General features: G+C 45.1%; 1 long non-coding RNA gene across 1 annotated transcript; it reads left to right on the forward strand.

The window, feature by feature from the left end:
* Positions 1-1,177: 1,177 nt before the first annotated feature.
* Positions 1,178-17,766, forward strand: LOC142025245 (uncharacterized). The gene is made up of 3 exons (XR_012648613.1): positions 1,178-1,894; positions 13,141-13,400; positions 15,092-17,766. It is a non-coding gene; the product is annotated as an uncharacterized LOC142025245 (long non-coding RNA).
* The last annotated feature ends 6,835 nt before the right edge of the window (positions 17,767-24,601 follow it).

The raw sequence follows: 24,601 nt of genomic DNA on the forward strand, positions 1-24,601 counted from the left end.
GTTGCTGGAGGAGGGAACCAAGCTCCCCTGGTGGGGAGAAGGGGGTGATTGGTTTTTGCTCATGCATTTGCCTCCTTAATACTTGCAAAGACAGGAGCAATGCCAGGGACCAACCTGTATAGTGGGGTTGCTGAGCACCAATGCCAATGTGAGCTTTGCAGCCAAGGGCCACTTTGCACCGAGTTATGAAGCCACTTAACAGCTGGCTGGGAAATGACCCCTCTGCTGATCCTACTCCACCCTCACCCCATCTTTTCCCCACCTCTGCTCTGGCGTTGCCCTGCCTCTTCCCTCATGCCTGTTCCCCCAGGTGATGGGGCACAGAAGTTTAGAAGGGGTGGGACCTGACATCAGCAACTGTGATCAGGCCCCACTTATCAGCAGAAGTTGGGGGGAAGTGGAGCAATGAGCCCCACCCCACTCCCCTGCTCAGCTCAGTTTGCTTCTGGTGAGTGTGAGGGGTGCTCTCACCCCTTCCCCAACTCATGCAGCCAGAGAGTGGAGCCACACTGCTTAGCTTCCCCCCACCCTCCACTGCCAGTGAGTATGAGGGATCCTGACCCTTGCTGTTGTTGTCAGCCCCCACCTCCCCCCAGTCCCCTGGGGCTATACTGGCTTTGGTATCAGTTTAATTAAATTGAGTTTTAAGCCGACAAGTTAAAAAAGGACAAATGTAATGTGTGGACAATGTCCATCCAGGGTCTTACAGTGGCGCCCATCACACTAGTGTTTGTGCTGCTGAGAACCAGGAGAAACACAAACCTCCCATTTCATGTGGCAAAGCTGAGGTGAGGCTTCAGCACATGCTACAACAGCTGTTCCGACTTGTGCTGCAACATGGGGGAAAGCTACTGTAACACAGAGCAGCCCTGTGGCCTCCTTATGTTATGAAAGTCCCCATTTCAGCCCCACTGGCAGTCCAGTATGAGGAGGGTATAAAAATGACCATATTCTCCTTCTGTTGCTTTAGGTTGGGCTTCCTGGAAATGCAGCATGAGAACTCGCCTTGGATCCCTCTCTGTTCTTCCAAACTGGAGGAGAATCACATCCACCATAGAGCTGGGTGGAAAGGAAGGATTACCTAGGAGTTAGGATGTGAGCCTGGAATGTGGGAGACCCCACTCTGCCATCAGCAAGCTGTGTGACCTTGGTCAAATCAATCTTTGCAGCTCTCAACTCTCCACCTCTGAGCTGGGGGGTGATAGTAACCCCCTGCTTTCTCCTAGGTATACTTTGGGAACAGGTTGCGAGGGGCTGAGATATTGCAGGGGCTGTAGAAGTAACTGAGTTAGAAACTCCGGTGTCTGCACTAGGGAAAACTAGGTTGAGCCACCTGATGACGAAGTGGGGTTCATTGATGTGAACTGCAGTTCATTGGCTAGCTCGCTGCCTAGAGAGCGGGGCCTGGAGCAGGGAAGGGACTACATTTCCTGACATGCCATTGGCCACTAGCAAGAGGAAAGGGCGGGGGATGAGAAGGAAGCTGTGAGAGCCTTGCACAGTATTTGCACATTAGCTGTGAGAGCCTTGCACAGAGGAGGCACAGACGTGGTGCTAGGAAGTTATGGACCTATACCTATCTCATGGAACTGGAAGAGGCCTTCAGAGGTCCAGTCCCATCCCCTTCACTCACAGCAGGACCTATCACCATCCCTGCCAGATATTTTTTTGCCTAGAAGAGTAGCACTTCAGACTCTCCTTGAAGATGGAAGCTAACTATGACCTTGGATACTGCTGTGAACTCACCGTCATAAAGAAAAGGTTGTGGTTACCTAAAACCTGTTTCAGTACAACTAGCCTAGGTATGGTCTTAACTGAAATACTTTGAAGATGAGGACTGGAATATTTTGGAATATTCTTTTTTTCTTACGATACTACAGCGAGATCTCAGAAGGTAATTTCTGTAAAGCTGGGTGGGAAGGCAATATTTAAACATTAAAATGTGGTTGATAATTTAAAGTTGTTTAAGACTGCTGTATTAAATACCCATAATCCCACAGTTCTGAAATCGTATAAGAAGGCATTTTTGGTTTAAAACTATCGAGGGAAGGTGAAAGCAGCATGGTTCCTTTGAAATAATTTTCAGAAACCTCAAATTTCAGTTTTTTAAGGAAATTTTGTCTTTCAGCTGAATTAAAAATAACCCTCTGGAGACTGTTGGAGATGTCACAGAAGGGTCAGCGTCATAGGAGAAATTGTTAGCAGTGAAAAGATAACAGACCAGCAATCTGAGTCTAGTAGCTGCAACTCTACAGCCACTCAAAATCTCCAGTGTGCAGTTTTGAGAACAACAATAAGTCTTGTGGCACCTTATAGACTAACAGATATTTTGGAGCATAAACTTTTGTGGGCAAAGACCTGCTTCATCAGATGCATGAGTGGGGTGGGGGTGGGGGTTTCAGATGGGTGTTTAAAGAATGGGGTCTCAGAAGAAGGGAGGGCCAGAGCTGGCAAGGTCTATTCAGCAAGATGGAAATGGCCCACTATCAATAGTAGGTATCAAAAGAGGAAAAAACAAGTCAGATCAAACAGGGGGATATGAGCCATTGTCAGAGTCTAATGGGGAGATCTTAACACACCAGGGCAGAGAAGCTGCCTTTGTAAGCTGCAAGCTACTCCCAGTCTCTGTTTAATCCTTGGTTAATGCAGTCAAACTTGCAAATAAATTGCAGCTCAGAGATTTCTCTCTCCATTTGATTTCTGAAATTTCTTTGTTTCAGGACTGCCACCCTTAAATCTGGTACTGAGTGTCCAGGGAGATTGAAGTATTCTCCCAAGGGCTTTTGTACATTACTGTTCCTGATGTCTGATTCATGTCCATTTATTCTTTTATGTAGAGACTATCCAGTTTGGCCAATGTAAATTGCAGTGGGGCATTTCTGGCACATGATGGCATATATTATATTAGTAGATGTGCAGGTAAAGGAGCCCCTGATGGTATGGTTGATGTTAGGTCCTGTGCTGTCACTGTTGTAGATATGTGAGCAAAATTGGCAGCGAGGACCATTGCAGGGGCTGGTTTCAGGCCTAGAGCCACTGGTTTGTGATTTGTAGTGGCTGGTGAGGATTTGTGTAAGGTTGGCAGGCTGTCTGTAGGTGAGGACAGGCCTGCCTCCCAAGGTCTGTGAGAGTGAAAGATCATTGTTCAGGATGGGTTGCAGATCACTGATGATGCGTTGGAGGGGCCTTAGGTGGGGGCTGTATGTGATGGTCAGTGGTGTTCTCTAGTTTTCCTTGCGAGGCCTGGCTTGTAGGAGGTGGCTTCTGGGTACCTATCTGGCTCTGTCAACCTGTTTCCTCACTTCCTTCAGTGGGTATTGTAGTTTGAGGAAAGCTTGGTAAAGGTCTTGTAGATGTTTGTCTCTGTCTGATAGATCAGTGCAAATGCGGTTGTACCTTAGTGCCTGGCTGTAAACAATGGATTGTGTAGCATGCCCTGGATGGAAGCTGGAGGCATGTAGGTAAGCATAGTGGTCCGTGGGTTTTCGGTATAGGGTGGTATTTATGTGACCGTCTCTTATCTGGACAGTAGTGTGCAGGAAGTGAATCTCTTGTGTGGACTGGTCCAGGGTAACATTGATGGTGGAGTGGAAACTGTTGAAATACCCTTACACAAACAAGCCCAGGGTCAGAGGCAATTAGAGAATCGTAAATCACTTCTCAAAGAGAAACCGTTATCAGCAAAGAGAAACAGGTACCGGGGAGCTGGAGTCTTAACTCCAAACAGCCCATTAACGCATTACATAGAGCTCATCCTCCCTGCCATTCCCAAACAGGTCAGGGAAAGTACAGGCTCTTGTGTACGTGCAGAAGTAAGGGATGTGAAATGGCTTCTTATACAAGATGGTTTCCACAACTCCCCCCTTTTAGCCTTAAAAAGGCTAACTCAGGAGCCATTTCATGGGTACATGTATCAGAGGGGTAGCCGTGTTAGTCTGGATCTGTAGCAGCAACGAAGGGTCCTGTGGCACCTTATAGACTAACAGAAAAGTTTAGAGCATGAGCTTTCGTGAGTTAACTCACTTCCTCAGATGCTGGTACATGTTCATTAAAGTATTTACATACATTTCTTGTTCTTTTCTTTGCTCATCATGTCTTAAAATCATTAGCTCTACTTCCCTGCTGGTAAGAGCCTGTTCAGTTCTTTTTAGAGCACAGGAAATACATTTGATTAGCAAGAAATAAAAATAAACACAAAGGATTATTGCCAATACTGATGCTATTCCTTGTAAATTCCAAGTTCCCACATATCCAATCCAACCTCCCAACCAACCCCAGAGGGTCCAGCTTTCCTCCTGCTTAAGGCTCATCACAGCTTTTTCAATTTCAGAGGCATCTTCCTCTACTTCCTTAATGGTGTCTGTAATATACACACAGCATTCCTTTCCCAGCATGGCACAAACCCCACCCTTACTTGCTAGGACGTAATCTGGAGCCATTTGGTTTTGGAGGACCATTTGCCTAACTTCTCCTAATTCCCTATCAATGGCCGGAGGGCTTTGGTTGTAGCATTGGCTACTGTCTCAAAAGCTTCCTCCAGCCTCCGGATTTCCTTCATCGCAAAGGCCACACCCAAACCTGGGGTTGTGACTCCCCAATACCATTCCACGTTTGTTACCTCTCGCTAGTTTCGGACTCTGCTACTGGGAAGACGGTCTACTATCCGAATGGCTGGGAAGGCTGCCCCAATATAGCAGGTTCCACTCCAATTTATGGGCAGGGTTTTATATGCCCTTCGGCCACATATGAAATAATGGACAACCTTAGCTGTTAAGGCTTTATCGCATTGGGGTTTCATCATCCACTGCATGTAGTACCCAAAGATGCCAAAGTCAGCAGGGCCTTTATCTTTTTCCCGGGTGTTATTTTTATACCAAACCCCATTTTGGACAATGCTTATCTCACACTTGCTTTTCCCCACTCAGGCCCCTGTGCCATTGCATGTCCAGCAGTATATTCCAACTGAGATTATGGCTAGACGGACATACCCTAGACCATTAAACTCTTTATCATACCATGTGTCATTCTGGCCCAATTCACCAAACCATGTGCCATTTATCTGAGTGTTATTTAGTGGGACTGGAATCATTGGGACACCTTCTGAATGTACAGGACTATGAGCACATATCCAACAATCTGAACTATTAAATTCTAGGGAGACTTGGTTTATTAAGAGCATAAACGTATTTGAGCCATATAGGCTATAGCTGCTAAGTATTAAAAACAAAACTGAACATAAGCTCAGTAGGATTTGTTTGGCCAGCCCCATTTGGCTGTTCTTCAGGATGTCGTAGCTTTCTTCACCTATCTCTGGCAGGTTTCCTGGGTCGTAGTTGATACCGTAGTCTTGATGCCTCAGGTTTGTCTGCTTCTGGGCCTGGATTGCCGGTACCAGGCCTGCGCTGATCCTCATCTACTTCTGGACCTGGATTTCCGGTACCAGGTCTGCGGTGTTCCTCTTCAGGACTAGCCTCTGTAGGACCTGGAGCTGATTTGCAGTGGGAGGCATGGATCCAGGTGCACAGTCCCTTGCACTTCACAGCAGTATGGGTGGTCAAAAGGATTTGGTAGGGGCCCTTCCACCTTGGTTCCAGGGCAGTCTTTCGCTGGTGGACCTTTAGACAGACCCAATCTCCTGGTTGCAGCTTATGGCGTGGTTCAGTCAGGGCTTCCAGGAAAGCGTCCTTGACCTCTAAATGGTAGGACTGCACACACCTCATAAGTTCCTGACAGTACTTAACTATGCTTCCTTTGATAAGTGTGATGTCAGCCTGGTCAATTTCTGGGCTGCTCAGCTGCCTCATAGCCTGACCACACACAATTTCATAAGGACTGAGTCCAGTTTTTTGGTTAGGAGTGGCTCTCCTGCTCATTAGGGCAATTGGGAGAGCTTCTACCCAAGTTAAACCAGAGTCCTCACATATTTTGGCGAGTTTATTCTTTAAAATCCCATTTCATCTTTCCACTGCTCCCACGCTCTCTGGGTGTCATAGACAGTGCAGCGCCTGTCAGATGGAATAGTACTTTGCCATGTTCTGAATGATTTGTCCAGTGAAGTGAGTACCTCTATTGCTGGAGATCACAAGGGGTATTCCCCAGGATGGGATAAAGTGATTTAGAAGTTTTTTAGCCACTGTGATGGCATCAGCTTTTCTGCATGAATAGGCTTCTGCCCATCCCGAGAACAAACAAACAGTAACCAGTACATATTCAAAGGATTTACATTTAGGCAATTGAATGAAGTCCATTTGCAAATTCAGGAATGGTCCTAAAAGCGGGGGTCTGGTTGCCGGAACTGTCTTTACAGGTTTGCCCACATTGTGGGCTTGGCAGACAGGGCAAGCCAGACGGTGGTCTTGGGCTACTAGGGAGAATTTGGGAGCAAACCAATTTTGTTTTAGAGTTGCTACCATACCCCCTTTGCTAACATGTGACAATCCATGGAGCACAGAAGCAAGCTGAGGTAGCAGGACCACTGGGGCAACAATGCAGCTGTCAAAGCTGCGCCACAAGTAGTCTGGGTGCAAGGTGCACCCTGCCAATCTCCACTCCTGCTTTTCCGATTCAGGGGCTTGGTCTTGCAGGAGGGCACTGGAGAGGGCATTGGAAGGGAGGGGTACAATGCTTCAACTCGAGGAGGACATAGGGCAGCTGCCTTGGCAGCCCAATTGGCCATATCATTCCCTATTGCCACTTCATCAGAGGAAGAAGAATGAGCTGTGCACTTAACAATAGCCAGAGCAGACAGTAAAAGTACAGCATCTAGGAGAGCAGCTACATAAGGGCCATTCTTTATAGTGTGTCCAGAGGAGGTGAGAAAACCTCGCTGTTTCCATAGTGTACCAAAATCATGAACTACACTAAAAGCATACCGGGAGTCAGTATAGACAGCGGCAGAAACCCCTGCTGCGATATGACAGGCGCGAGTAAGAGCTACAAGCCCTGCCACCTGTGCAGACGAGATAGAAGGCAGAGGAGCAGACTCCACAGCATCATAAATAGTACAAACTGCATAGCCTGCTACTAAGATATCAGTAGAATTATAAAAGCAAGAACCATCTGTATACAGTATAAAATCAGGATTGTCCAAGGGGGTTTCAGAAAGATCATGTCGAGGAGAAGTGACAGCCTGAACAACTTTCAAGCAATCATGTGGCTCCCCCTTTGTGGGGAGCAGGGAGCAATATAGCAGGATTTAAAGAAACACAATGAACCACTGAAACATTAGGAGAGGCAAAAAGAAGCCGTTCATATTTAACAAGACGAGCATTGGAAAGGTGCTGAGCTTTTCCTTTCAGGAGTAAGGCAGACACTGAATGAGGAACAGCCAACGTTAAGGGAGATTGTAAAACCAAAGGCTCTGTTTGCTCTAAAATTCGTGCTGCAGCTGCAACTGCACGTAGGCAAGGAGGGAAAGAAGCAGCCACAGAATCAAGATAGGTACTGTAATAAGCAAGAGGGCAGTATTTATCACCATGTTTCTGAACCAGCACACCCATAGCACATCCTTCCTTTTCATGGCAAAACAAAGTGAAAGGACGGGAATAATCAGGTAAACCCAAAGCAGGAGCAGATACTAATGCTTGTTTTAAGGAGATGAAAGCAGCGTCTTGCTGGGGGCCCCAGGGAATGGGAGTAGGGGTGGCATGTCGAGTAAGGTTCTGGAGTGGTTTGACTAGTTGAGAAAAGTTAGGAATCCATTGCCTACAATAGCCAGCCATGCCTAAGAAAGAATGGATTTGAGAAGGGGTAGTAGGTCTAGGGGCAGAAAGGATTGCCTGGATTCTGTCATCAGAAAGATGACGGCTACCTGGTGAGAGATCATACCCCAAATACCTAACTTTTGGCTGACAGAGTTGAAGTTTTTGTTTAGACACCTTGTGCCCTTTTTTGGCTAGGGCAATGAGAAGTGTAACCGAGTCTGCCCTGCAGGCCTCGAGAGACGGGCTGCAGAGAAGGAAATCATCTACATGCTGAATGAGAGTAGAGCCAGACGGGAAAGTAACGTCAGCAAGGTCTCGCTGTGAAAAACAGGTGGGAGAATCTCTAAAACCTTGTGGCAGAACAGTCCATCAGTATTGGTGCGCTTCATAAGTAAAAGCTATAAGGTATTGGCAATCGGGATGGAGAGAAACACTGAAACAGGCAGAGGAGAGGTCAACAACAGTAAAGTAGGTGGAATCTGGTGGGACAGAGGAAAGAATTGTGGCCGGGTTGGGAACAACAGGAAATTGAGAGATAATAATGGAGTTGTTAGCTTGAAGGTCTTGGACGAACCGGTAGGTGTCCCTCCCCGGTTTCTTTAAGGGCAGTATGGGGGTGTTGCAAGGGCTTGAACAGGGGATAAGACTCCCCTGTGCCAGGAGGTCAGAAATGACAAGCTGAATTCCTGCCTCAGCCGCAGGATTCAGCGGGTACTGAGGAATACGGGGCAAGGGCTTAGTAGGAAATGTAAACTGGATCTACTGATATTCTGCCCACCTTGTTTGGGGTAGTAGCCCACAAGTAGCTGGGTACCTGGGACAAAAGATCAGCATCTGTTTCAGGAATAGAAGGCAATAAGGAGGCGGTAGGATCCTGCAGGAGGTCTTTCACCTCCTCTCGTGATTGTGCAGGTACTTCAAGATAAACCCCATCTGGAGTACAGAAAATGGTGCAGTGCAACCTGCACAGTAGATCCCTTCCTAATAGATTTACAGGGGAAGTAGGACTTAGAAGGAAAGAATGCTGTTCCGAAATGGGCCCAAGTATAAGAGAGACAGGTTCAGAGACAGGGGAGGTATGACTTGATTAGAAATGCCAATTGCATTAACAACCTGACCAGAAAGGGGAATAGGGAAAGAAGACACTTGAAGGGTGGACCTGCTGGCCCCTGTGTCTACTAAAACCTGGGTGTTTTGTCCAGCAACTTGGCAGGTAAGAGTGCCAGCTGGGTTCAGGGGAATAAGCGGAGATAAGAGAGAGAAGTTGCAATTCTCCTCCGGGCACCCCTATTCGCTGTCAAATTCTACTAAGTTAAACTGACCCTGTGGAGCTCTGTGAACTGCAGGGTCTGTTGATTTAGGGGACATGGGCACTGACTTTTCCAGTGTGTGGGCTGTTTGCAGTAGTGGCAAACAGTTGTACCCACCCGTGTTACTGGGCTGCCTCGACCAGCTGTAGCTGCAAACCAAGGTGGGGACGATCTTGCTGTCCCACAGGTGCCCCGTGGATGTCGCTCTGTAGAGCGGCCCCAACCCCTGCCTAATTTAGAGGGCATTGGCTGTAAGACCATAAGTTTAGGTTCTTTATCCTGTTTAGCTTTTAAGCACTGGCTGCAATGGTTTGCCACTGTTAAGAGGTCTTCTAAAGGTTTAGTTTCCCAGCCCACAGTCATTCATTTCAGCTGTCTCTGTACAGCTGGGTTTAATCCATTAACAAAGGCGGCACCCAGCACCTGTTTAGCAGTCTCAGCCGGATTGTCAATGCCAGAGTGCCTCTCAAATACCTTTCTAAGCCTTTCCAAATAGGCTCCTGGTGTTTCCTTATCTTCCTGCTTGCAGATATTAATTTTAACCCAATCTGGTCGTTTGGGAAAAACTGTAAGGATACTGTCAAGCAGCCTGTTTCTACCTTGTGTAAGCTCAGTGTCATAAGTTCCTGCCTCTGGTACTCCTTGGATGGGCTCAGCTGGCCACTCTGCTTTCCTCATGATCTTTGTACGCTTATCATCAGGCAAGACCACCCTTAAAAGCTGATCAAGGTCCTGCCAATTTGGGTCATAAGACTGGATCACTAGCGCTAGTTCTGATTGAAACTTTACTGGGTCGTCTTCTACTGGGGGAACGTCTTTAGCCATGGCACGTAATACAGTTCTAGTCCAGGGTTGGTAAACCTGCATGTGCCCTCCTTAGGGGTTTGGGACTTCTCGTAAAGCAAAAATTTGAGTGGTTGGGCTGTTGCTTGTTTCCCCCATGCATTTTACTAATTGTTGTCTCTTTGAAGGTGGTGTCTTAAGGACAATAGTAGTTGTAGCTGCTGGCTGGTAAGACATGAAGTGCACCCCGGATCCGTTTTCTTCCCTCTCTACGGGGACTCCTGAATCCCTATGAGCTTCCGGGGCTGGGGGACCTGGGTTTGGATAAGGTAGAGTATTCCAAGCAGAACTCAGGATGTCATTCATATCACCCTGAGAGTTAGGGCTTGGAAGGCCAGGATACATTGCCCCATAGATGGCGCACTAGGCTGCGTTTCTGTTGTTTTGTGTTGTATATCTGTGCCTTCAAGCTGTTTGATTCTTAACTGAAGTTTCTCCTGGGAATCTTTTAAACTTCTTAAGTGAGATTCGTTCCGCCTTTTACAAGTCTCTTCATACCATGATAAATAGGCAGACCATTGTTGATCGGGAGTTTTTGCTCCACGACCCTCAAGAGTGCCTCATAAATGAAGGATTTTATCCTTGTCAAAGGTACCTAATATAGGGAACTGCAGTTTGACTGTCTTGGGTATAAAAATTCCATTTGTCTAGAAACTTGCAAGTAATTTCCCCTTAGTGAGTAAACATAAAAAAAGCTGGACTGGCTTTAGAGGGCATCGGAATTCCTGTAGTCTGACCTATCCCCATAATTTATTTTCTCCCTGTGAGGCACCGAACTGAGACCGGAGTCCACCTGGCCGATCAGATCTTTCCTCCCCCTCTCCTCCCTGTGAGGCACCGAACTGGAGTTCGCCTGGCTCACGGGGTGCGAGGCACTGGACCAAAGCCCACCTGGCTCGCGGAGGAGTTCCTGGCACCCGCTCCAGCCCGGCAGGATGTCTGCATCCTGGCGCCTGGAAATGGCCTGGCGGGAATGAAGTCTGCCTGGGTTTAGAGATATCTTTAAAGGTTAGTCTTACTTCAGAACAGAAACAGAGGGAGGCAGCAAGGCTTTCCACAGTTCTGTGTGCCGAAAGAGAGTAGTGTCACCACACCAGCTTTTAGCGTCCGAACACAGAGGGTCCGGTGCATGGCTGCCTCACTAGAGACACCAGTGTGCCCTGTTGGAACTGTGACATGCAAGACAGGCCTAATAGACAAAGACAGACACAAACAAACAGACAGACAGACAAAGAATGTTAGCCGCTCCACAAAGGTGGAACCTGTAGCTCCCCCTTACCATGATGGACGGACGTCACTCCAGTCCCACGCCCCTGCTGGGAGATTTTGTAACAGGTTATCCCCCTTACCTTCTATTGAGTGCTCTTGAGAGGCTTGGAAGTGGGGTGCCGGTCCCTCCATCCGGGCAAGTGGTGTGTTGGGATCTCGGTGGAACCTCCAGACTGTTGAAGCAAAAAAACTTTTCTGTGTTTAGGCAGCTAACATTCAGCTTTATTGAATGCAATAAGGCAACAGATGAGTCAAACTGGCTACTAGTAACACCAGGTCCAGCAAGGCTGCTTGATGCAGCTAACTCTAGTATTTTATACCCTTACACAAACAAGCCCAGTGTTAGAGGCAATTAGTTAGAGAATCATAAATCACTTCTCAAAGAGAAACGGTTATCAGCAAAGAGAAACAGGTACCGGGAGCTGAAGTCTTAACTCCAAACAGCCCATTAACGCATTACATAGAGCTCATCCTCCCTGCCATTCCCAAACAGGTCAGGGAAAGTACAGGCTCTTGTGTACATGCAGAAGTAAGGGATGTGAAATGGCTTCTTATACAAGATGGTTTCCACAGGTGTGTCTGTGTAAATCTGTTCCTGTGTTTTTATAGGGAGGGTCTTGAGCAGATGCTGTAGTTTCTTTGTGTATTCCTCAGTGGGATCCTCAGACAGAGGCTTGTAGAATGTGGTATCGGAGAGTTGCCTGGTAGCCTCCTTTTGGTAGTCTGTCCTATTCATGATGACAACAGCACCTCCCTTGTCGGCCTCTTGGATGACAATGTCAGAGCTGTTTCTGAGGCTGTTGATGGTGTTGCATTCTGCACGGCTGAGGTTATGGGGTAAGCGATGCTGCTTTTCCACAATTTCTGCCCGTGCACGCCAGCAGAAGCATTCTATGTATAGGTCCAGTTTGTCATTTCGACCGTCAGGGGGAGTCCATGAGGAATTCTTTTTCTTGTACCGTAGGTGGGAGGGTACCTGTGGGTCAGTGCCCTGTTCCGTGTCATGTTGGAAGTATTCCTTGAGTCACAGACAGCGAAAGAAGGCTTCCAGATCACCACAGAACTGCATCAAGTTTGTGCAGGTGGTGGGGCAGAAAGAGAGTCCTCGAGAAAGGGCAGATTTTTCTGCCAGGCTGTGTGTGTAGTTGGATAGGTTGACAATACTGCTGGGCGAGTTAAGGGTATTATTATTGTAGCCCCATGTGGAAAGTAGGAGTTTAGATAGTTTTCAGTCCTTTTTCTTCTGTAGAGAGGAGAAATGCGTGTTGTAAATCTTCCGTCTTGTTCTAGTAAAGTCCAGCCATGTGGAGGTTTGCGTGGAAGATTGTTCATTTAAGAGGGTCTCCAGATTAGAGAGCTCTCTTTTGGTGTTTTCCTGTTTGCTGTACAAGATGCTGATCAGGTGGTTCCTCAATTTCTTAGGGACTGTGTGGCACAATTTCTCACTGTAATCTGTGTAGTATGTTGATTTCAATGGGCTTTTCACCCTCAGTCCTTTTGGTATGATATCCTTCTGTTTGCATTTGAAGAGGAAGATGATATCTGTCGGTATCTATGCAAGTTTTTTCATGAGGTTAATGGATTTCCACTCATTACAGTTAAATGTAATGCCTTGCATGGTGACAAGTATCAGAGAGATAGCCATGTTGTGCAGTTTGTAACCAACCAACCATCCTTGGCCACCACACTGTATTTCAATGGACCAACCAATTATGGGGCTTGTTTTCTCAGATAACATTTTCATTTTCATTTTCAGTCACTGTGCATAGTTACTGGTAGGAAGCAGACTTAAAAGGTTCATTTGTTCTTTGACTTAGGAAAGAACTGGTCACAGGGTCAAATGACAGCCAGAAAGAAATTCTTTGGGACTTGGAAAAGTAGCCTTCCTATTGTATCAGCTTCCTTTGCCTCCTTAATTTTGGTAGTGGTTGAAGAAGTAATTCAAAGTGAATTTAAATGTCCTCAGAGAAAGGATTTGCGAATCTCCTACGGCTTGTCTTTTTTCTTATTTCCAGCCTTTATTTTGTTTCTGCTGAGCTTGATCTTCTATCAGGATTTCATTGATTGGGCTCGCTGCTCAAAAGAATGCAAATGCATACGCGTCTGTGAAATAGTGGGGAAGGCTTTCGGATTTTCTTTTTTATGGTGTGTAATTCTCCTCATTGATGGCAGATACAGTGATTGCATACATACAGGATACAAGGAATCCAAGACAGAACCTACAGCTCAGCCAACACCAGCACAGCCACCCAGTGAAGCTTATGTGACATCACAGGTAAGAGCCATCTAAGTAAGGGACGGACTTATCTCAGGCAATTCAGTTCCTCCATGCTTTCTTTGTGAAAACCCTGGGCAAAATATAGTTAGAGAAATGTTGTGGAATGATTTATAAATTAGTGCTTTTGAACATGATTTGACTACTTGTTTGTAATTTTACTGTGTATTATATACTTCCTGAAACTTAAGCGTGGCCACTGAAGACGGAACACGTGCTAGAGTTACTAGAATACTTCTGTAAGTCCAGACTCGGGTCGTCAGCAGGAGGAAATATACCTGTGACCTTAGGGGGCCTACTGCATGAGCTAAAACCCAAATGACTCTCAGCCAAGGCTCTAGAGCAGAGACTTCACTCTCCCTTGTCAGTTGCCTCAGTACCTCTGGGGTTAAACCTCCATTGGTATTTTGCACTCATCTTACAAAATGAGTTCTATATGTAACTTTTCCCTAAAGGTAAGGAAAAGTGCCAGCTGGTGGATTCAAAGCAAGTTATACATTCAAATATCAAAGACTACGTGGGTTCAAAGTCTGGCTCCTCAGATTTCTAAAAAGATTAAAGCAACTCCCATCTTTGATCGCCAATGAACAAACATTCACAAAATCTAATGTCCTTGACACTGATCATCTGGGCAAAATAGTAGAGCAACTGATAAAAGATTCACTGAGGGAAGAATTAAAAGCTATTAACATAATTAATGCTAATATATATTGTTTTCTGAACAATGAGACTTGTCAAAATTGATTTTTGTTAACAAAGGCAACCATGTTGACATAAAATATTTAAACATCTGTATGGCATTAAAATAGTGTCACATGTTATTCTGATAAAAATAATTCATTGCTTTTCAATTGTGCATCACTTGAAATGGATTTAAAACCAGCTAAGTGATAGATCTCAAAAAGACATTGTAAATAGGGATTCTTCTCCCAACAGAAGTGTTTCTAGGGGAGTCCTGTAAGTGGTCTGGTTTTGGCCTCGGACTAATTAGTATCTTTATCAATGATCTGGCAGAAAATATAAAATTGTTGCTCATGAAATTGCAGATGAGACAAGGATTGACAGAATAGTAAATGGTGATAAAGACAGAATTTTAGCAGCTTTGCCAATCTCAAAATCCAATTTTTTTTTAAATTTTGTCCCTCAGTCTTAGGCTGTGTCTACACTGCATGGTTTTTGTTTTTCTTTTTGTTTTTCTGATGATACTGTTTTGGACCTCCTGAGGCTGAAATAAGTAAAGCTGGGAAAATCGCATTCACACAAAGCATTGCAAAAGGAGCATTCACATAAGCCAATAATATGTGTGCGAACAAAGCACAGCTTCCTTTTCCTCCTTAAAGTTGGGCGGAGGGGCGGTTTGACAAAAGTGGTTGGCAAAGCTGGAGTTGTTATTTTAAGGGAAAAGACCTCTTATTTTGACTTTTCATATATGGCCCTTTGAATGCTCCATGTTGGTGGTTTGTTTTTTTTTTGGAAATAAGATTTTTTTTTCCCCCAACCCCCCCTCCCCAAGTGTAGACGAGCCCTTAGTATTACTGAAATATGCCACTATGCCCCACACCCCAAATCTATTTGAGGAGAATATTTTTGATTTGTTGATAGATCTGAGTAGTATGGTAGCTAAATTTATATCAAAGAACAAAAAAAAGATGAGTAAAGAAGAAATAACTAGCTTTGGTTTTCCCCCTCAGATTTGTGGACTAGCATGCCTTTGTGGTATCATCCTTGTCTACTGCATATTCACACTTTACCCACTCTGGTACTGCTGTAAGAGCAAAGAAGAACGCAAGAAGATAGAGAATCAGCTTATACTAGAGGAAGAAACTGAAATCTGTATCTCAAAAGATGAAAAGTATGTGCAGGCAATAGTGCAGAATACCCTGGTATCAAAGTTTCAGGATCATCTGAAAAATGTTGCATCTAATCTAAGTGTCAAAGACATAATTAAAGAAGTAAAGAAGATTCTTAACCCATCAGCAGCACCTACAACTACTGAAGCAGAAACGGGAATGTGAAAGATCCTCCTCAACTGGAAATCAAGCCCAGAGAGCCAATACTGATTCAACCTTTGTGGAGAAGGCTGCAGCTGCATATCTCTGTGATGCCTTTCCTGTATTGGCTCAATCAGGAAAAAAAACTGTTATAAAACAGTACCAAAAATAGAATTTAACAAAAAAAAAAAAAGGCCCCAAAACCACTTTCTGAGGTGCTGTTCATATTAGTTTCAAAACAGCTGTATGGTGGTGGACCATTCCACATAATATCTCCCACAGATCAGTCTGGTATCTTAAATAACATATGTAGAATTTAGTATTTGCAGGGTTGTTGTTCATGTTGAGCTTCTCTAGTCCAGCACCCTGGGGACCTGACTGGGGCCAAAGGAAGTGAATTTGCAGAACAGGAAGTCACTATTGTCCATCGGTATTACCAATGCTTCCGTTACTGGCTCGGCTCTTAGAAGACATTTAGGGGTAAATTAGAGCTAAACAACAGCACAGAACACTGAGAGCCAGGACTCGTAGCTGGAAACAAACTTTACAGGACCACAGGAAACTGGGCCACAGCTATGGTAAGCGGACATCCAGCTTACTAAAATCATTGCAGACCACGGATGTCCCCAGACCAGAGAGGTTCGACCTGCACCTGCATTGGTGTAAGGGTATAAGGATATGTTTACATTGCAGGTATTCTGAAATAGCAATGCTGTGGCTTTTCACAGCTCCCAAAATAGTGCTGCTCTTTTGGGCGTGCTATTCCGGTTCCGCTACAACGGGTAACAGGATGTTCAAAATAGCCACTTATTACAAACCTGGGTGCCATTTAGACAGCACCAAGTTTGGAATAAGGTATTTTGACATAATTAATGCAATTTGTGCTATGCAAATTGCATAAATTTATTTTTCAAATCTCAGTGTAAACGTAGACTTAATGGGACAAAGCAGGGTGATGTAATACCTTTCATAGGACCAACTTCTCTTGGTAAGAGAGACGCTCTTTCTGTCTCAGGCTCCGTCTACCTTTCAGCCCATGTTGGCAAAGCTTAAGTTGCAGTCAGAAGTGTGAATATTCCACCCCCTCAAACAACATGAGTTACACCGATGTAAGGTCTCATGGGCAGAGCACTTCTGCTGATGTGCCCTCTGCTGCTCGCAAAGGTAGGGTTATTTTTATGTTGATGGGAGAGAGCTCTCCTGTTGTAAAGGAATGTCTTCCCTTGACAGGTTGTATTGGTATGTGCATAGAGTCATATCCTTACACGGAGCTCTTCATCAGGTTAGTTATACATCTTGTGTTCCTGTAGAATGTAATGGTCATATTGCCAGTGCTTAATTTGTGCCAGGCCTTACCACAGGGCTGAGTCCTGGCACCTCTAGATATGGCATCTCGTAGCCCTGGGATATCAGAGCTTGCAGCATCAGTGATGAAAGTTTAAAAAAAAATTGCTTGAGCCATGGCACCTAATTCAGCCCCATATGCCGGGGGGAGGGGGTGTACAGTTTCTTTCCCTTCCCCCCTGCTGTACTGTGCAGTAAGCGCCTGCATGGTATGATGGGAAAACCAAGGTAGCATGGGAGCTGTAGCTCCTTAGCCAGCTCCCTGCCTATAGAGCTAGCCCAAGGGCAGGGAAGGAACTACAATTCCCAGCATGCTCTTGGGCACTAGAAACAGGAAAGGGAGGTGGATGAGGGAATACCTGTTTTTTCACTTTCAGATGGTAATTTGCATGAAACCTTTATTACTATATACATTTTAATGTGTTACAACAAAATCCTTTTACCCATCACTGTTTCAAATCAAAGTTTTCATTAACTTCTCTAATGCGTACTCAGTCCATGACTGTTTTGAACTCCTTTATATTTAAAAATTTTGCAGCCTACAGTTACAAAAAAGCATCTCCCCACAGAAATTCCTGTGTACCAGACTGTAATTGCATGAGTCTGGGCTTTTATTCCATCACAAATCAAGCACTGTATAATCACTGATTTGTTCTCAAGAGAATAATCCTAAAGTCCTCTAGTAATCTTTGGCCTAGGGCATATTCTGTTCAATGAAGGGCATTTTCCTTGTGCATTGAAATGATAACTAAATCTCCCTGGTCCTGAGGCCTGTGGCACATGTAGTCTGTGCCACATGTCTGTTTCAGAGCTGTCGTTTTCTCACAACGTTTTCAGATGCTATTGTGGAATGTTGATGGACACTTTTCTCCTCTATCATTGCTTGCTCTTAGGACTAGATTAAGAAATTTTCTGTTCAATATCTCTGACAGTTGGTTTGGTTTTTCTTACTATGCTTGCTGAATTTTCTTTCTGACCATCTTTTCTATTTTATTTACGAAGCCTTGAAAATAAAATTATTTTGGAACACACCATTGGTTTAATTATTTTGTTTATCCAGAATGAGAGTGTTATCCCTTTGGACCTGAAGGGCTACTCAGAATTCAGTGCTTTGCTGGGTGTTCCAGATGGCAGGTGAAACTGTCAATGGAGTCAGGTTATCTTTGGTGTGATCTTGGTTATTTACAAAGAACGGACAAAGTCTGGTTTCCTTGGTTCCCAGAGGAGCAAACAACAGGTGGTTGTTTCTTTGCTGGCATCTCCATGGAGGACACAGGTGAGCCCAACTGTGAAGGAAGCAGTGCAAGAAGGCAGGAGAAGCACAGTGCTCTCAAAGGTCAAATAGACTGGTTCCTTGTATCCAACTGCTACTGTAGTGCATTGGGAGCCCTAGTCGGGATAATGTGGGTTGAATTGATAGGGGGCAGGTTGGTTTGAACCCCTCCCTTTTTCTTTCCCCCCTTTCACACCACTGGGCAATCTACAGTAAACTGTTTCATATTCAGTATTCTGTTAGACTTTAGTAAAGCATTTGATACGGTCTCGCATGATATTCGTATAAAAAAGCTAGGCAAATACAACTTAGATGAGGCTACTATAAGATGGGTGCATAGCTGGCTCGATAACCATACTGAGAGTAGTTCTTAATGGTTCTCAGTCCTGCTGGAAAAGTATAACAAATGGGGTTCTGCAGGGGTCTGTTTTAGGATCGGTTCTGTTCAATATCCTCATCAACGATTTAGATGTTGGCATAGAAAGTACGCTTATTATGTTTGCAAATGATACCAAGCTGGGAGGGGTTGCAGCTGCTTTGGAAGATAGGATCATAATTCAAAATGATCTGGATAAATTGGAGAAATGGTCTGAGGTAAACAGGATGAACTTTATTAAGGACAAATGCAAAGTGCTCCACTTGGGAAGGAACAGCCAGTTTCACACGTACAGAATGGGGAGAGACTGTCTAGGAATGACCACAGCAGAAAGGGTCTAGGGGTTATAGTGGACCACAAGCCAAATATAAGTCAACAGTGTGATGCTGTTGCAAAAAAAGCAAACGTGTTTCTGGGATGCATTAACAGGTGTGTTGTGAACAAGACACGAGAAGTCATTCTTCTGCTCTACTCTGCGCTGGTTAGGCCTCAGCTGGAGTATTGTGTCCAGTTCTGGGCACCGCAGTTCAGGAAGGATGTGGAGAAATTAGAGAGGGTCCAGAAAAGAGTGACAAGAATGATTAAAGGGCTAGAGAATGTGACCTATGAAGAAAGGCTGAAAGAATTGGGCTTGTTTAGTTTGGAAAAGAGAAGGTTGAGGGGGGACATGATAGCGGTTTTCAGATATCTAAAATGGTGTCATAAGGAGGAGGGAGAAAACTTGTTCTTTTTGGCCTCTGAGGATACAACAAGAGGCAGTGGACTTAAACTGCAGCAAGGGAGGTTTAGGTTGGACATTAGGAAAAAGTTCCTAACTGTCAGGCGGTCAATCAGTGGAATAAATTGCCAAGGGAGGTTGTGGAATCTCCATCGCTGGAGATATTTAAGAACAGGTTAGACAGATGTCTATCAGGGGTAGTTTAGACAGTACTCGGCCCTGTCATTAGGGCAGGGAGCTGGACTCAATGGCCTCTTGAGGTCCCTTCCAGTTCTAGTATTCTAAGATTGTTTGGAACTCTCAAATAACCAGCATTTTAATCATAAGTAAATTTTAGTTACATTTTCCATAAGTACAGTATAGTGAAAGTAAATACAAATAAATACAGCAAATACAGTATAAGCTTACAGTGTACAATATGTAGAAGCCATTTTATATAACAGAAGCCATCTCATGTTTCTTATTTCTGCACGTACATAAGAGCTTGACCTTTTCCTGACCTATTTGGGAATGGCAGGGAAGATGAGCTAAGTGGAATGCGTTAATGAACTGTTTGGAGTTGGGGCTCTTACACCCTGATACCTGTTCCTCCTTGCTGATAACAGTTTTCTCTCTGAAAATGATTTATGTTTCTCCAACTAATTGCCTCCAATGTTGGACTTGTTTGTGAAATGGTATAAATTACTGGATTTGGCTGAATCAAGCAGCCTTGCTGGACCTGGTTTTACTAGTGTCCAGTTTGGCTCATCTTGGGCCTTATTGATCAATAAAGCTTTTTGTTAGTGGCCTAAACACAGAGAAGTCCTTTGCTTCAACAAATACTACTTGTGGTCATAAATAAAGCACTCTGCATACATTGTTTCTCAAGCTACATCTACACTGACCACACAAGATCGACCACTCACATTTGATCTTCTGGGGTCAATGTTGACCCTGGAACTCCTCATAAACTGCAAGGATTAAGAAAGGTCAACAGGAGGAGCATAGCTGTCAACCTTCTCCCATGAAGACAGGCACAGAAGTCAATGTCTGAAAAGTCGATTTTAGGTACACAAGCAGAATACCTAAAATTGCATATCAGCTGTCGAATTTCCGGGTGAGTACAGATACATCCTCAATATCTAATCTTGTTTTTCTTTAGTGTTATGCATTGCTAGGTATACCTCTCTATTATCCAGAATATTTGAGTATCTGGCAGCCTGCTAGTCCTGGGGTTGCCGGATACGAAAGAGTTTACTGTATTGTGCCACTGGGCAACCAAAGCGGGTTGACTGCAGGTACTGCCATGCCAAACCAAGGATACACAGATATACAGTTGGTTACAGACTGCCAAGGACAAGGACAACAGGTAGAGCAAAGGCGAGAAGTTTGGAGAGATCCAAAAAGAGCAGCTGCAGGCTGGACACCAATAGGCTTCAACTACAAAGCAATATCCAGTTTGTTAAGGTGTCTCATTTGCAGTGAGTAGCTATTGTAGAGTTCTGGGTAAGCTAGGGAGCAAATGTTAAGTGTGAAATAGCGTAAAAAACGAAGCCACCGCGTTTTTCATTGCTAGTTTTCATTTGTGGTGGCTCCAGTGTCTGCTGAGGCAGGGGTGGGTGTGTGACACGCAGGACTGTGACAGAGCTGGAGCCTCTCCGTTTCATTTTCCCAATGGCATCTCCAGCCTGTCCCAATAGCTTCCAGCTCAGCCTCCTGGCCAGATTGCTAGGAAAGTTCAACATTTCCCACCAGTGTCCAAGTCACCCATCCCCAAAACAAAGAGGGCTCAGCCCTTCCGAAGGATTTCACAGCCTGCCCGCTGAGCACACCCTTTGGAATCCCGCTGTTCCACCCCAGGCACACCCGAATAGACCCAAACAGTCCAGTGTTAAGATGCCTTTTTCCTGGAAGCTCTGATTGGCCCCAGTCCTGTACGGCTCAATATTTTATAGGCTTAGATTGGGCCTCATCTCATCTGCTTCTTCTGCAGACTCCAAACCAGTTCAATCTCTCTTTACATGAGAGTTTGTCCAGTCCCTCAATTGTTCTCAGGCCCTTTCTCTGAGCCCTCTCTAATTCTGCAATAGCCGGTTGGAGACAAGAATAACAGAGTGACATTTCAGGGCCTCTGAGGTACAGGAAAACAGAGTATATGATTTAAAGGTTCCATCTGTCCTTAAATTCTATGCAACCTTTCTACCACTTGGAATTTGTTAACAGCAAGGGCTGGGTTCAATATGTAGGGGCTCCTCTTAACTATACAAAAATGAACTGGCTCCAGCCTCCACCTGGAAATCTTGGAAAACTAGCTGCCATCCCTAGGCAGGGTTGGAGTCAATTTTTGTGGGCCTTGTGCCTGAACTGTGGCCCCCCTCCTCTTCTCTCACAGTGCCTGTGGTCGGCCCCCAATCAGCCTCTTTCCCCCCAAGGTGGTGGCGGGTAGCACCTGGGTGAAAGAGGTCAAAAGTGGATGGAGCTGGGGAGAGGAGCTATGGTCCGGGTTCTGGGGCCCGTCTGTTGGTGGGTCTGGCACCATGGTGCCATGTAAACATGGTCCAGTCCCAGGTGTTTCTAAGGGTCATACTTTTCCACTCACAGCACAGAGTCTGTCCACCAAAAAGCAACCTTTTCTAAAAAATGGGACAAGGCCCTAACATTAATTTGGGCAAACAACACACCCCTGCTTTGAAAGGACGTGCCCTTAATGTAGCTTTGACTATTTTACTGTTACTATCAAGCTACCTTATAGTCAAGCAGGCTACACCCAACGTAGCCATTCTTATGTTTGACTGAACAATGAGAGAAGAAGTAGAAAAGAGACCTTAAACTTGTCCAAGGCAAATGAACCACTCCAAGAGAACACGGGAAGGAGCTGGGGGAAGAGTGCAGCTCTGAAGCAGATGTGGCACAGATTAAATGTCCTCAGCACCAGGGAGATTTGTTTATGATTCCAGTGCACAGGGAAACTTCTCCTCCATAAACAGACTGTCTTTACCTGCAACTTACTTGAAGGTGTTTGAATCATAAAATCATAGAATACTAGAAACTGGAAGAGACCTCAAGTGGTCAAGTCCAGTACCCTGCACTCACAGCAGGACCAGGCACCATCTGGATATTCCCCGAGGTTTTTCTAACCTGCTCTTAAATATCTCCAGTGATGGAGATTTCACAATTTCCCTAGGAAATTTATTCCAGTGTTTAACAACTGGACAGTTAGGAAGTTTCTCCTAATATTCAACTAAACTTTTCTTGCTGCAATTTGAGCCCTTTGCTCTTTGTTTAATGACCAAGGATTACGGATAACAATTTTTCTCCCTCCTCTTTTTAACACCTTTTTAGGTACTTGAAAACTTACTATCATGTCCCTTCTCAGTCTTCTCTTTTTCCAAACTAAACATATCCAATACATTCAGTCTTCTCTCAAAGGTCATATTTTCTAGACCTTTAATAATTTTTGTTGCTCTTCTCTGGACCCTCTCCAATTTCTCCACATCTTTCTTGAAATGTGGTGCCCAGAACTGGACACAATACTCCACTTGAGACCTAATCATTACAAAGTAGAGTGGAAGAATTACTTTTTGTGTCTTGCTCACAACACTGCTGTTAATCCATCCCAGAATCATGTTTGGTTCTGTTTTTTTTTCCTTTTTTCAACAGTATCACACTGTTGACTTATATTTAGTTTGTAATCCATCATGACCCCTAGATCTCCTTCTGCTTTACTGCTTCCTAGACAGTCACTTCCCATCTTGTATATGTGAAACTGATCATTTCTTCCTAAGTGGCATTGATTTAATCTCTTGAGGATACATCAGCAATAAGATGCATATCCTGAAGAAGAGGCCTGTGTAAATTAGAAAGTTTGCCTGTCTCACACAGAGAAGTTGGTCCAAGAAGAGATACTACCTCCCCCAACCTTGTCTTTCTCATATCCTAGTATCAATGCAGATACAAAAACACCTTATTCTACGCACATTTTTTTAAGATCCCTCATCTATATGAGGGAGACACTGTGTGGAACATTCTGCCAACATAACAGCTGTTTGCTACAGGTCATTCTGAACAGTACATAATAAAGAGTAGGGTTTTTTGTGTTAAATTTTATTCTTGTTACTTCTCACTGCTGTTTGCTGATTCAGAAAGAAAGTTGCATGTTTGTATTTCCATTTGAGGATATTGCTGGTGGGTTAAGGAACTTCTTTACTGCTTTAGATCTGACCTTTGTACTTGGGTCATTTGAAACATTTCCCCATTTCCCAGGGATCAAGGCATAATCCAGTGCATTTCAGTACCCACACCTACCCTGTTCCCAAGGCTCAGGACATGCTCTTTTACAGGCAGTGCTGCTGAGAACCATCGCGGGCCTAAGGGACAAGATGGGACAGGAGCCCAGCTCTGTGTCCGAGAAAGGGCAGTGCCAATGGAGGAAGGGTGGGACCTAGGGCATTCAGCCCTCAGCACTGCCAGGACCACAGCACTGGCCCCCTCCCCCTACTCCCTCCAAGCCACATGCAGCTGGAGCTGTACTGCTGCACTGCTGTAGCAATTCAAAGGGGCCCAGAGCTACTTTGGCTCCTTTGAAAGCCTGAACCAGGGGCAACTGCCCTTTTTGCTTCCCATCTTTCATCAATAAAAGAGCTTTATGTAATAATGTTCCCAACCTCCATGGGCAGCTATCATAGGCAGGAGAAGGCAGTGCCTCCCCGAACTGCTTCATCTACCACTGCCCAGGTTCCATCGGAGGCCCCCAGGTTCCATCCCCCAGCTTGCTCTTGTGGGTGGTAGAGGCTGGGGGCTTCAGCCATACAGCCTGCTGGCTCCCCTGCACTCTGGGGCCGTGTTCTCCTGTGCTGGGGGCCAGTGGTCCCATTATGGTGGGGTGCCCTATGGCCACAGTGTGGGATGGGGCCTTGGGTGGAAGGAGTGTGGTTGGGTGCCTGCCACAAAGTCACTCACCACCCATGCTCACCTTTGTTTACCAACAATCCCCAAGCAGAATGCGCACACTTTAAGCACACAGTGCTATCACACAGGCTGACTTTCACTCTTGCCCAGGCAAGGTCAGTCTCATCTGGGTTCTGTAGAGCAACGAAGGGTCCTGTGGCACCTTATAGACTAACAGAAAAGTTTAGAGCATGAGCTTTCGTGAGTAAACTCACTTCTTCAGATGCTGGTCCTGGAAATCTGCAAGGCCAGGTATAAATAGGCCAGAGCAAGGCTGGGGATAACGAGGTTAGCTCAGTCAGGCAGGCTGAGTTGTATTGTCATCAGTAGATCTGGAGGTGTGAACTCCAAGAGAGGGGAAGCTGCTTTTGTATTTAGCCAGCCATTCACAGTCTTTGTTTAATCCTGAGCTGAGGGTATTGAATTTGCAGATGAATTGTAGCTCAGCAATTTCTCTTTGGAGTCTGTTCTTGAAATTTCTTTGCTGCAGGATAGCTACTTTTAAATCTGCTACTGTGTGTCCTGGGAGATTGAAGTGCTCTCCTATGGGTTTTTGTATATTGCCATTTCTGA

This window comes from Carettochelys insculpta, chromosome 22 (genome assembly GCF_033958435.1).
Source record: "Carettochelys insculpta isolate YL-2023 chromosome 22, ASM3395843v1, whole genome shotgun sequence".
Taxonomy (NCBI): Eukaryota; Metazoa; Chordata; order Testudines; family Carettochelyidae; genus Carettochelys; species Carettochelys insculpta.